We start from the raw sequence: 12,892 nt of genomic DNA on the forward strand, positions 1-12,892 counted from the left end.
GTTAATCTTGCAAGTGAAGCAGCGGCTATCTGAATAAATGGGCCTCACGCGGGATGCCTGCTCCCTATGGCAATGCTCTGCTGCCCGGTGCCCTTCACTTATCCTTGCTGTAAATGCAACTGCTTGGGTAATCAACTAGAAATAATGGGGAAGTCAGTGCACTGGCCACAGCTCTTAATGGACAAATATCCTGACACATGAGCATCCAAATGTTCGAGCGCTGGGCTGTGCTGCCGCTGTATAAAAGATTTACAACAAGGCCTATCTGTTGCCATCTGTGGGCCTATGGAAATGAGCCGCGGCCACAAACACTAAACACACTTACAAGGTGTTAAGTATTTCATTTTATTTGTGTATAATAAACTGGTTCAGTGCCACCAAGGAGGATTAAATCAGAGGCATGACAGCCATCCTAATATTAGTAATGACTGAAGGAAATGTTGGTCAGTGCAGCAGACCTGCTCTGATATTTCTGACCCTCTGCTCCGCACAGGTCACAACGCTGCTCAGTGAAGCCGCACAGAAACACTAATAAGTATTAAATGAGGCTAGAAATGTTTGGATTTTAGCATTACAGTTACAGAATAGAGTATTATCAATAAAGTGTAAATTTCTCTTATTTCATTTTGAGTTTCTGTACAAAATGAAGGAACAAAGAGGTTATTCTTTAAATAGAAAATCAAGTCACATACATATTGTTCAGTAATTTGCATCAAAAACAAGACATCTAAAGGAAACCGACTGTGCATATTTCCCTGTCAACCCCTGCATTCAGCCTCTGTCTGTCTCTTTAAGGCCTCCCTCCCAGTGAGCACCCTATCTGTTCTTACTGGGCAGCTTGCTCTGCCCCACAGCAGACTTCCACTAGTCAGATTTCACTGTCAAATGCTTAAATACACATGCATATCTTGAGGTCCAGCTCCCATCTAAAATATGCCTGTGGACAAGGCCAACAACCATATATAGCAACAACCTCTGCAACAGAGGTCACGTAAGATGGTTATACGTGGGCACACACAATCTGATTGGTTTAGATGAGGAAGTGTTTAGTGCATGTTTTCAACCAACAAGAAGCATTTGATTTATTGATAGAAACTTTGATTACTTTGATTACACACATGCACGGCACAGGCTCAAGAAATCATAACAAAATATAAATAATAGCAAATCTCATTAGCAAATTGTATAAATAAAAAATAATTTGTGCTTCTTCTGAAATTAAGCATAATTTATTGCAAAGAAACAGCTGGTGGCCTATTCCACTCGTCAGGATTCAGGATGCACATTGCATTAATTCATGCATTAAATCATCGTGACTCACGAATCACTGATGGAAAACGGGCGTTTTTATCCTTCAGTAGTGTTTTACTCATGAGAAAGTCCTGTTTACGTTGTCGGGCACACGAGAATGCGCATGCATGACCTTAGACTGTATGCTCTGCTTAATGCACCAAGAAATGCAGCACATGCAGAAGCAAATATAAATGCATATAAAGTCAAAAGCTTCATAAAACAATTTTACACGTGTACTTTTCTACCATTGTTACTTTTATGTGTGAGTGGATTTTGAGGGAATGTTGAAAAACTACATATAGTCTAAACTAGGAGTTAAAGTCTAGAAATGATTGGTCAAATAAAAAAAAGAGTTTTTAAGTTTTAAGTTTTTATGATTGCAGTCAGAGTAAAATAATTTCACAGATCTGCGATTTCATGTGTTATTTGCTGGATGTTTTCACCATTTGCTTCTGTTCGTTTTGACTTTTCCATTAAAACACCCACACATAGTTGATGATTCGGTTCAGTCATCTCTCCCTCTCTCATTTTATCATCAGATCAGCCTGTGTGCGTCTTGGATGGCCACAGTGCACCTGTTATATAATCAAGGGGCTGCTGCACTCAAACATTTAAGCAAAAAAAAGCCAGAAAAAATGTCAGAAAAGATCGATTCCTTTTAAAATCAGCATGCTTCACCTCAAATTACAGATTCACAGCAACATCCAGCTCGTGTTATTCATGCAAAATAGCACACTGCCATAAATAAACACCCCTCAGCTCATCGAAAATCATCCGATCCTATTGGCAAAATGACTGCATTATCTTTTGATTGTCAAGGTTAAACGGACAGTCTGTTCTCCCAAAGGACTAATGAAATCATATATTTGGGCTCATGAAGCTGTAAACACCAGCCAACCACAGTAAATTCCCCTGATCACGGTCAGAAATGAAGTTACGCATCATTGACTTTATTACAGTGGTGAAGTGAAGCTATTTTACTGCTCTGTGCGTTTCTGTTCAGAATACTAACACAGGCCTTCCATCCATGATTAATATCCAGCTGGAGAAATTCAGCTCTCTTCACCCTTTGTCGACTCTCATCTTATTCATCACCTAACAAACACCCACATCTGTCTCTCACTGCTGCCTCTCTCTCTTTTACCCCTCACCCTCTAATTCTCTTCACCTTTTCAAGCTTAAGAGGTACACACAGCAGCTCCAGTAACACCAACACCATCACATGTCTTCTCTTTTTCTTTTTTTTTAGTCTGAGTCCATCATCAAAATTGCTGTTGGTGGGATGAACCTGTATGTGCACAGCAGATCTGAGCCTTTAAACTGGATTCTTATAGCTCTATCTCAGAATGGAAATAGAGGTGAGCTGCTGTCCTCGCCTGAGAAGCGAACAGCAGACGCATTAAGGAAATTGAACTTTATGCGCATAACACAGTAAGAATGAAGAAATAAACAGTGGATAACTCGTGCTGCGATGAGGAGTTGAGCTTCACTGTTCAGAGCTGTGAGGTTTGAGAGGATTGGGTGCTGCATGTGAACAAAGTCAGGACAACAGTTTTATTTTTTGTGACAATATTAAATAACCTCTTAATGTGTTTACTTCTGCCTGGCAGGAAGTTATTTTTCCACTGCCAAAGAGCTGCGTCTGCAAGAGCAGAGGAAAGCAGGAGGGCTTCAGATTGTTTTACACAGGGACGTGAGGGAAGTCACATTGGTTTATGCCACATGGGGATACCTGTTCTGCGCTGACACAGGGTCACATGTTCACTAAATGAAGAAGCCAGTGAACAAAATACAACATGCAGCTGTGCCAGCTTGTAAAGGACAGGGTCAAAGAGAAACTAGAAACACTGAACATATTCACCAACTCAGGTGGTGTAACAGGAAATGCCAGAAGATCATCAAGGGCTTGAAACCATGAACATCATTACTTTGAGAGCTGGATTGAAAATCACACCAAAAGTCAAAGTAAAAAAAAAAAATCACAGGCTGACCTCTGAGTCTGTGTGCGTTCCAGATAACATCTGGGCACACGCCTGATGAGACAGTTGATGGTGTCTTAGGGGATCCCTTCTCAAATTTGGATTATGAGTTGAGTTCGCTTCTGGGCAGCGTATGGTGCTATTTGTCAGTGTCTTTTATACTGATACATAACATTACAGAGGATCTCAATTGGATTCTGTTCTAAGGAACATTACAGACAGTCAATGATCTTCATTGTTCAAGAGCTGTCTACACACTGTTCACATGAAGCCGGAAATTGTCCTCCATCAGGAGCAACCCAGAGTCCACTGCACCAGCATAAGGTCTGACAAACGGTCGGAGGATTTCATCACAGTATCTAACAGCAGTTAGGATATTTTCGACTAGCACTTGGAGGTCTGAGTGTGCCCAAAGACCACCACCCAACCAGTCATGTTGGATAATGTTGAGGGCAGCATGACGTTCACCACAGCATCTCCAGACCCTCTGAACCTCCTACATGTTAGAAAAGTAGAAATCTTCACCTATAAAGAAAATGAGGTGCCAGTGGTGTTCCTGCCAGTTCTTGTGTTCTCAGAAAAAATGCCAGATGAGCTGCGAGCAAAGTTCCCACTAAAGGATGTCTGGCTTTCTAGGGAAATCTAATCAAAATATGGACATCAGTAGCCAACTGGAGGTAATGCTGTAGTGCTCTGCCAGTGATCCTCCTGTTTTCCCTGGGACAAGGAAACAGATACCCGTCATGTTGCCGGGTTGATGCCCTTCCAGTTCTGTTCATGCAATGCCCCATCTTCTGGTATGTTCTTTGTGTTTTTGAGACTGCGCTGAGAGATGCAGCAGATCTTTCTGTAACAGAGGTTTGGATGTGCATTTCTGGAGGAGTTGGACAACCTGTGTAATCTGAATCGACTGCAGGTACCCTCTTATAGGACACTGAAAAAAAGCAAAACTGGAAAAATCACTCAGGCAGGTTAAGGGGAGTGCAGTGGTTTGTGACCACCTCCTACTAAACCATTCCCTTCTGCGGGGAGGTTCTCTTGTTGTTGCCTCTCCAGTGCACTTGTTGTCACTTTCATTTGCACCAAAGCGGGTAAAATGGACCCACAAGGGTTTATGTTTCCTAACTGGATAGATTGATATCCCTGAAGTTTAACAAGCTTGGTTTTATATTGTGAGTGTTCCCTTTGTTTTGTTAGCAGTATGCATCAGTGAATGCATTGTTTCCTAATGGAAACAAGCTGGACGCTAAGCTGAAGAGTAAATAGCTAGCATGTCTTTCTGTTATTCTAGGTAATGTGCATCCTGGCAGCATCTGTGGATGTTTTAGCTGGACAGGACGCAAACAGATTTATCTTGAATATTTATATCTGATGACGTATATGATGCAAAACTACCGGTAAAAGCCGTTAATGTGGTCATAAAGTGGTTTAAGCCCACTATGCATGCACTTATCAGTAGAGGCTGAAGAGGTAGAATCACTATCTATACAGAGTAATTATAATATTCTGTAGATGCTTTATTTCAGTATGCTTGTATCTGAGCTGCGAGCTGAAAACATTCATCAACAGTATTTTTTTGCAGCACATGATGTCAAAAATCCTATAATTACAACAACCGTGTGAAATGCAGTCTATATTTTTTTTCCCAATTAATACCCCAGTCTAACATGTCTAACAATTCATGTGCTGTTGTGCACAGGCTCAAAAAAGAACTCTATTTTTAGACGCTTCAACGGCAAGATGTGAAAAGTCTGCAATTCAGTTTTACTCAGTACTAGTGGAAGGAATAAAGCAGCCTAGGTTTGGAAGCATAAGTGGAAGCATGTCAAATAAAAGGCCAAGTCTGACAACAGATGTTTAAGGTCATAAGGCACAAATGCTACAAGAAACTGGAAGTCCTTTATAGAACAGTAAGCACGTACTGCATAACCACAGCTGTCTGCTTTTAAAGCACAAAATAGGAATGTTTGATTAGATTTGTGGCGCTATCCTTTATAAAGCCATTATGGTTATTTGACCTTTCAGGATGCTGCAAATCAAAAGATTTTGTTTTCTTTTTTTATTTGGACAGCTTGATCCTTCAAGCATTTTTGAGCAAGTTAGAGCATGTAGGTTATAGTGAAGGGCACAGCAGAAAGCCCAATCCTGCAATCCAGTTTTGACTTTTATGTATGAAAATGAAAGGCGAGGGTTGCAGACAGACTTGCAGTTACACTTTTAGGATCGCATTTCCACCTGAATAACAGCAGGTTTGTGTCAGAACACTTTTCTGTCAACACAGTAGGGCAGCAAAATTAAAGAGAATTTCTATTAATGTCAATTCAGTATAATTGTGTCTAAGCCTATGATGTCTTTCTGAAAGTTAGTCACCTGGCACTTTGATCCTGTAGCTCACAGATGGTCATGAAAAACATTTATAGTTATAGTCAGACTGTCCTATTGGCTTTGCTTGTCCTCTGGCTTTTCCTCTAAGCAGGAAAAGGAGAGGTGACTGCATTTCACAAACTGTCATGGCTCACTCAACATCTCACTACAACTGAGACTTATCGCTTATTATTTAATTTCACTGTGTTTTCTCCTTTGTGTCTATAAAAGATATGATGAACATAAGTACAGAAAAAATGCATTAAGTAAAGAATATATTCACAAATCAAATGGAAAATTAAAGAAGATAAACAAGCAAAGAAATAAATGAAGAATGAAATGGAAAGTAAATAAATAGAAGGAACTAAAAAAATAAAGTAGCAAATCAAACTTCATGACTTCATTATTAAAGCCGATAATGGCATCTTCAATTTCATGGAGTTATTTATTGTATCAAAAATAAATAATCTATAATGATTAATTTGCTACAAACTACCTCATCTCATGATGAAACTAAGTTATCACTTGATCACTAAGTTTCATCACCATTGGTCATTGTTAATTTCCCCAACATCTTATGGTCAAATATCTATTGGCGACAGTTATACTTTAGCTCAGTGCTAATTAGCAAATGTTACAATTTAAAAAATGAAAAGATAAGGCCTTGGGCACACAGGCCATGCTCCAGATATCTCGGACGTCAGAGTGACATCACTCTCGAGTTGAGTGTGTTTCAGTAATAAAGTCAGATAAGCAAGGAAAAACACGATGTTTTGCTTCTTAGCGAGTTTGAGCCATTCATGTATCACTAGCGAAACATTAAATACTTGTTTTTTTGTGGTTAAAAACACCGCTGCAGCATGTCCATGGACAGAGCCTGTCAGTGCTGTGTGAATGGCTTATTTAACAAGTCTAAAATACACAACAGTTACAGTATAGATCAAAAGTTTTAAAGATTCACTGTCGTCATCTTGGATTGTTAACCCAGGGTTTGCACGGTAGACACCAACTTGTGTACAATCACTTCCCATTCACACGCCGAGCTGCGGTGAAACTGCAACACAAACTGAGCCTGAGACACAAAATGGAAACAGTGAGCATTCACCTTTAAACTAAATCAGCACCTTGTACTATTGCAAGCGACAGCGTCCCCATTTTTAGGCTGCATTGCACTTTTCACAGTTGCGCTACCATTTGGCGAGTAGTTTGCAAATGTTTGCAGACAGGTCCAGGTCTTTGATATCTTCGATGCTGTGGACCCAGTAGAGGTGGTGAGTGACAGGAGAATAGTGGCTAAGCTGTCATCCCTGTTGGACAATATCTCCCACCTCATGCAGGAGACTCTGACAGCACTGAGCAGCTCCTTCAGTGGCTGCGGCACCCACGATGTGGGACGGAGAGATTCCGCAGGTCTTTCCTTCCTACTGCAGTCAGACTCCACAACAAAGACTTCGTAGCTGACCAAACACACACATCCGCACATGTGCAATAACACTAAGTGTAATTTAGTATTTTATTCTATTGTATATAGTATGTTATTCTTTTTTATCTTATCCTATTCCATTGTTTTCTTAATTTTTGCTCCTGTAACTTTGCACTGTCCACTTTCTGCTGTGACACAACAAATTTCCCACGTGTGGGACTAATAAAGGTTTATCTTTACCTCTTATCTATGCAAACTACTGGTATATGTCGTTGTTATCAATTTTAGCTTAACAGCTGCCAGCAACCACTCTCTAGCTGTCTGACGAATACTCTATTTTCTCTCTCGATTAGTGGTTGCCAGGGGTCACTGACTGATCTGTAGGCCTCTGCGATTGGGGCTTTAGCAGTCGATTTCACAGCAGCTGCCAAAAACCTAAAGCAAGCGCTCACTGGTTACTAGATGATCACTGAATGTGGAAAACATTTCACCTACTCCATTTCCACATTGTCACTGTGGGTATGTAGCATGCTGGTGTTAGCGTTTAGCTCAACGGTCTCACAAGGCCATTAGCATGTCAGTTATTAGCAGCAATTTATGCTCTCCACGCGCTTAAAAACAACTTTTTTGCAGTAAGTGTATTAAAAAATAATTCAAACATTGTGCTTGTTATATTTTCTAATAACAACTCTCTTTGCAGGATCTAATCTGCACTCTTACTGTTTAAACTGTGTAGACCTGCTAGTTTACTTTGACCTAAAAAAAACCCAAACATCATTGTAAATGTTTGATAATGAAGAAAGTCGGGCTGAATTCACAGCGTGCACATTTTAAATGATTCCCATGTTATGACATTTAAGCTTATCATATTTTTATCCACATTACAGTCTGCATTGTTGCACAATTTGTCTCAGCTGACCAACCACAGAGAAAGCACAGGGCATGATAGAGACTGAAGGCTGAGTAGGTGTTTCTCCTCCGGCAGTGTTGTTGAATGTTGGCTGGAATTCCCTCTTTTCTACAGATTACAGCTTTATAAAGGCACACATTTTCTTCCAGTGGGTTAGCCCCCTGCAGGTATTCATTATACACAAAGAGCCAGGCAACACTCGTTGGATTAGCTCTAATCTGAGAAATAAAACTGGAGATTGCCCACATGCTAAACCATGACAGAAAGAAATTTGCAGCAGCAATAAACACACACGGATTGTGGCTACTGGAGTATTATGTGAACATACTTGAATGTATTTCACCTCCACATCCTTTGCAAATGCTGCAAAAACACCAAAGACCATAGTTATAATAGACAGAGTAATGCAATATACTCAGTTTTAAAAAAGTAGAGTGAAGAAGTTATAAATGCACAATTTACAAGCTCTAAATAATGTATTGTGAAATATCAGGTGAAAAATGTTTCACAATAGAAAGCACTGAGAATAGGCTCATCTATCAAATATAAATAGAAAACAAATGGGCCGCAAATTCTTTCTTGTTTAAAAAACACAGAAACACTGGAGAAAAGATATGATTTTTTTCCCCTCTTTACCTTCAAGACTGAACGCTCATACAACTAAACAAATTCATGAAAGCAGCTTCTCTAAATTATTCACTGCCCCGCTGGCATCTTTGGTTTTCTTGTGCATTATTCTGTGACGCGCACAGCTTGTTGTCCTTGAATAATTTCAGGTAACATTTAACGAATAACGGCAGAGATTTCAGAGGTAGCCATGCTGAAGGACGTTGTGTAAGGCTGCAACAAACTGCTGCAGCGTCACTGTAGCTTGTCAGTAGTGATCACCGTCGCTGTGTTACAGCGCTGACATGTAAGCACATTCTGATGCACAGGATGAAAGACTAACTGCACATCTCCAGTGGCTTGCCCCCAGAGCTATCCGGCACTGTTCTGCCATTTCGCAGCATTATGACCGGCCACGGTCGACTGACTAAGTTTGCGCAAAACAACAAATAAGATTATTTCTTACGATCGTGCCGAGCTCATTCGGCTGAATACTTATTGCTCTTTTCAAATGATTGGCAGGTATGCATTCAGTCTACTGATATTTAAATGCCTCTATTGTAGTTATTTAGCATTAGCACTCCCTCGTTCAATAGAAACCTAATGCATTTGTGCTGCATGATGGACCATGACTCATGTCTTGCCCCACAGCAAAGGACCCTGAAAGCTCTTATTAAACTAAGATTTAAACTATTCATGTGAGTGAAAGTGCTTAGAAAACCATATTGTATGCACCTGAAATGCCTCTTTAGTTAGATAAAATCTTCCTAAAGACATTATAAATGGCATGAAAATGCCATGACAAATCTGACGATGAGTACTTGTCAACTTGGCACAGGTCATCCAAACTGACAGGACTCTGGCTGCAGTAGCAGTAACTCAGATATTTTTATCAGTGCATCGTGATAAAAGGACATGCTTTTGGCTAAGTGTCTCTTTTTTGTTCAAGGGCTCCCAAACCGAGAGATTCCATTTAAAGCTTTCAGACACAAACATCTGACTGGCCAAATATGTAAGCAAATGTGGTGAGTGTGTTTTTCATGGTGAAGTTTTAATAATTGAATTCAGAATTTCACAATGAAGCTTTGAAGCCAAGAGTGGAATGCTTTGTCCTCAGAGGATCAGTGACCTCACTGCTATATTTAAAAAAACAAAAACAAAACCTGTTTCTATAAACATTAATTATATCTATGCAGAGTATGGCTTAACATAGTAACTATCATGAAGCACGCTCACCCTCGGGCCAAATGATTTGACAACCCTGTCTCTGATGCTCGTGCATCATCCATGACTTGTCTGTTTAAATGAGTTCTCAGAGTTATGATGAAGATTGTTTTGTATTGCTTGCTCACATTGCAGCACGTTTGTTTTGCTATAGTAACTTAAAAAAAGAAAAGAAAAGATTTGTGCCAAATGTTTAAAACATATAATGCTCTGATAACTTCAGCTACACAAAGATTGGAAGCGGGGGGGCACAGCTAGCTGTGCTCGGTTTAGCACGGGTAGCATGTTCCTCTTCACCCTCTACACCACAGACTTCAGCCACTGCACAGAGACCTGCCATCTTCAGAAGTTTTCTGATGACTCTGCGGTGGTTGGATGCATCAGCAGGGATGATGAGACAGAGTACCGGGCTGTGGTCGACTCCTTTGTCACGTGGTGTGAGCAGAATCATCTGCAGCTCAACGTGGCAAAGACCAAGGAACTGATCGTGGACTTCAGGAAGACCAGGAAACACTTGACCCCTGTTTCAATCCAGGGGGTCAGTGTTGACATTGTGGAGGACTATAAATACCTTGGAGTACACATTGACAATAAACTGGACTGGGCTAAAAACACCACAGCACTTTACAGGAAGGGCCAGAGTCGTCTCTATTTTTTGAGGCGACTGAGGTCCTTCAACATCTGCCAGAAAATGCTGAGGATTTTCTATGAGTCTGTGGTGGCCAGTGCGATCCTCTATGCTGTTGCATGCTGGGGGAGCAGGCTGAGGGTCGCAGATGCCAACAGACTTAATAAACTGATCCGTAAGGCCAGCAATGTTGTGGGGATGGAGCTGGACTCCCTCAAGGTGGTGTCGGAGAGGCGGATGCTGTCCAAGATAAAGACAATGTTGGATAACACCTCCCACCCACTCCATGACATGTTGGTCAGTCACAGGAGCTCGTTCAGTGAGAGACTGAGATTACCGAAAAGCACCACTGAACGACACAGGAAATCATTCCTGCCTGTGGCCATCTCCCTGTACAACGCATCCACTTAACACACTGTTTGCTGCTACAACTACACATGTTTCTTTTCCAAATATTTATTTATAAGTGACTTATGTATGTATGTATGTATGTATATATATGTATATATTGTACTATTCTTAGTTAGCGTATTGTCTGTCTTGTCTTAATGTTGGTTTAAAATGGAGCACTGTAACAAAAAATAATTTCCCCCAGGGATCAATAAAGTATTCTGATTCTGATTCTGATTCTGATGTATGCTGCTCAATAATTAATTAATCAAATATGGCATCAGATCAGACAAGCTGAAGAGTCAGGCTATATGATGCCATAGCCCTGACACTACACACTGCCCTGTCACACCTGGAGAAGAGAGACACGTATGTGAGAATGCTGTTTGTAGATTACAGCTCAGCATTCAATACCATCGTTCCCTCGAAGCTGGACAGGAAACTGCAGGATCTAGGACTGAGCAGCTCCCTCTGCAGCTGGATCCTTAGCTTCCTGTCTGACAGACGCCAGGTGGTCAGACTGGGCAGCATCACCTCATCCCCCATCACACTGAACACTGGTGCTCCACAGGGGTGTGTACTGAGCCCTCTCCTGTACTCACTCTACACCTACGACTGCACAGCCACTAACAGCTCCAACATCATTGTGAAGTTTGCGGACGACACTACAGTGGTGGGTCTTATCACCAACGGTGATGAGACGGCTTACAGGGAGGAGGTCAGCACCCTGACCCACTGGTGTCAAGACAACCATCTCACCCTCAACGTCGCAAAGACAAAGGAGTTGATAGTGGACTTCCGGAGGTGCAGAGAAGTACACACCCCCATCACCATCAACGGCGCTGCTGTGGAGAGAGTGAGCAGCTTCCGGTTCCTTGGCGTACACCTGGCTGAGGATCTTACGTGGTCAGTACACACAAACAAAACAGTGAAGAAGGCGCAGCAGCGCCTCTTCTTTCTCAGGAGACTGAAAAGATTCGGCATGAGCCCCCGCATCCTCAGGACCTTCTATCGCTGTGCCATTGAGAGCATCCTCACTGGATGCATCACCACCTGGTATGGCAACAGCACCGCCTACAACTGCAAAGCTCTCCAGCGAGTAGTGCGGTGCTCTGAACGGATAATTGGAGGTGAGCTTCCCTCCCTCCAAGACATCTACAGGAAGCGGTGCCTGAGGAAAGCGGGGAGGATCATCAAGGACTCCAGTCACCCCAGCCATAAACTGTTCAGACTACTTCCATCAGGAAGGAGGTTCTGCAGCATCCGGTCCCGTACCAGCAGACTGAGAGACAGCTTTTTCCATCAGGCCATCAGACTGCTGAACACGTCATAGACACCTCAGCTTCACTACTGGAACTTCAACATTATGCACTCCATACTGTACAGTAATGCCACTGTTTTGCACATATTCAACTCTGTATATTTTATATATTTTATTATTATTATTATTATTATTATTATTATTATTTTATTTTATTTTTTTACTATTTAATTTGTAAAAATGTGTATACACACACACACACACACACACACACACACGTAGGAAAATATTTAGTATACACATCCAGAAATGCATACACTATTATATATTGTACATATATTTATTAGTTTCAGGTTGGCCATTCTTGTATTTTGCTCGTTTGTGTTGTTGTGTTTGCACATCTCTGTTGCTTGTGGGGCTCGCACACAAGAATTTCACTCGCATGTGCTGTGCCAGTGTGCCTGCACATGTGATGTGACAATAAAAAGTGATTTGATTTGATTTGAAATAGTAAAAACTTATATGATTTACACATAAAAGTGGCCACTTTCTCATTACTTTCATATATTGTTTTAGTAAGTATCCAAAACATACAAGTTTCATTATATAATTTTTCAAGGGATCTTATATCTGTTTTCACTCTTGTATGCTTTTCATACAAGTTTCAAACAAGACAGATACAAACTTTATAATATTTATTATTTGCCTGAGGATACTTGGCATGCAGACTGGAGTAGCCATGGATTAAACCACCAGTCTTCTGATTAGTAGATGGCCTGCTCTACCTCCTGAGCTACTGACGCCCACTACAGTA

At 41.1% G+C, this 12,892-nt stretch overlaps 1 protein-coding gene across 8 annotated transcripts in view; it reads right to left on the minus strand.

Moving 5' to 3' along the window:
* LOC147320404 (glutamate receptor 3) overlaps positions 1–12,892 on the minus strand; it is an 81,453-nt gene that overhangs the window by 63,175 nt on the left and 5,386 nt on the right. The window lies entirely within an intron of this gene.

The sequence above is a fragment of the Aulonocara sp. 'chitande type north' Nkhata Bay genome, linkage group LG10, assembly GCF_057382095.1.
Source record: "Aulonocara sp. 'chitande type north' Nkhata Bay isolate Kocher_YH1m ecotype deep benthic linkage group LG10, A_spYH_male_GT1.1, whole genome shotgun sequence".
Classification (NCBI taxonomy): Eukaryota; Metazoa; Chordata; class Actinopteri; order Cichliformes; family Cichlidae; genus Aulonocara; species Aulonocara sp. 'chitande type north' Nkhata Bay.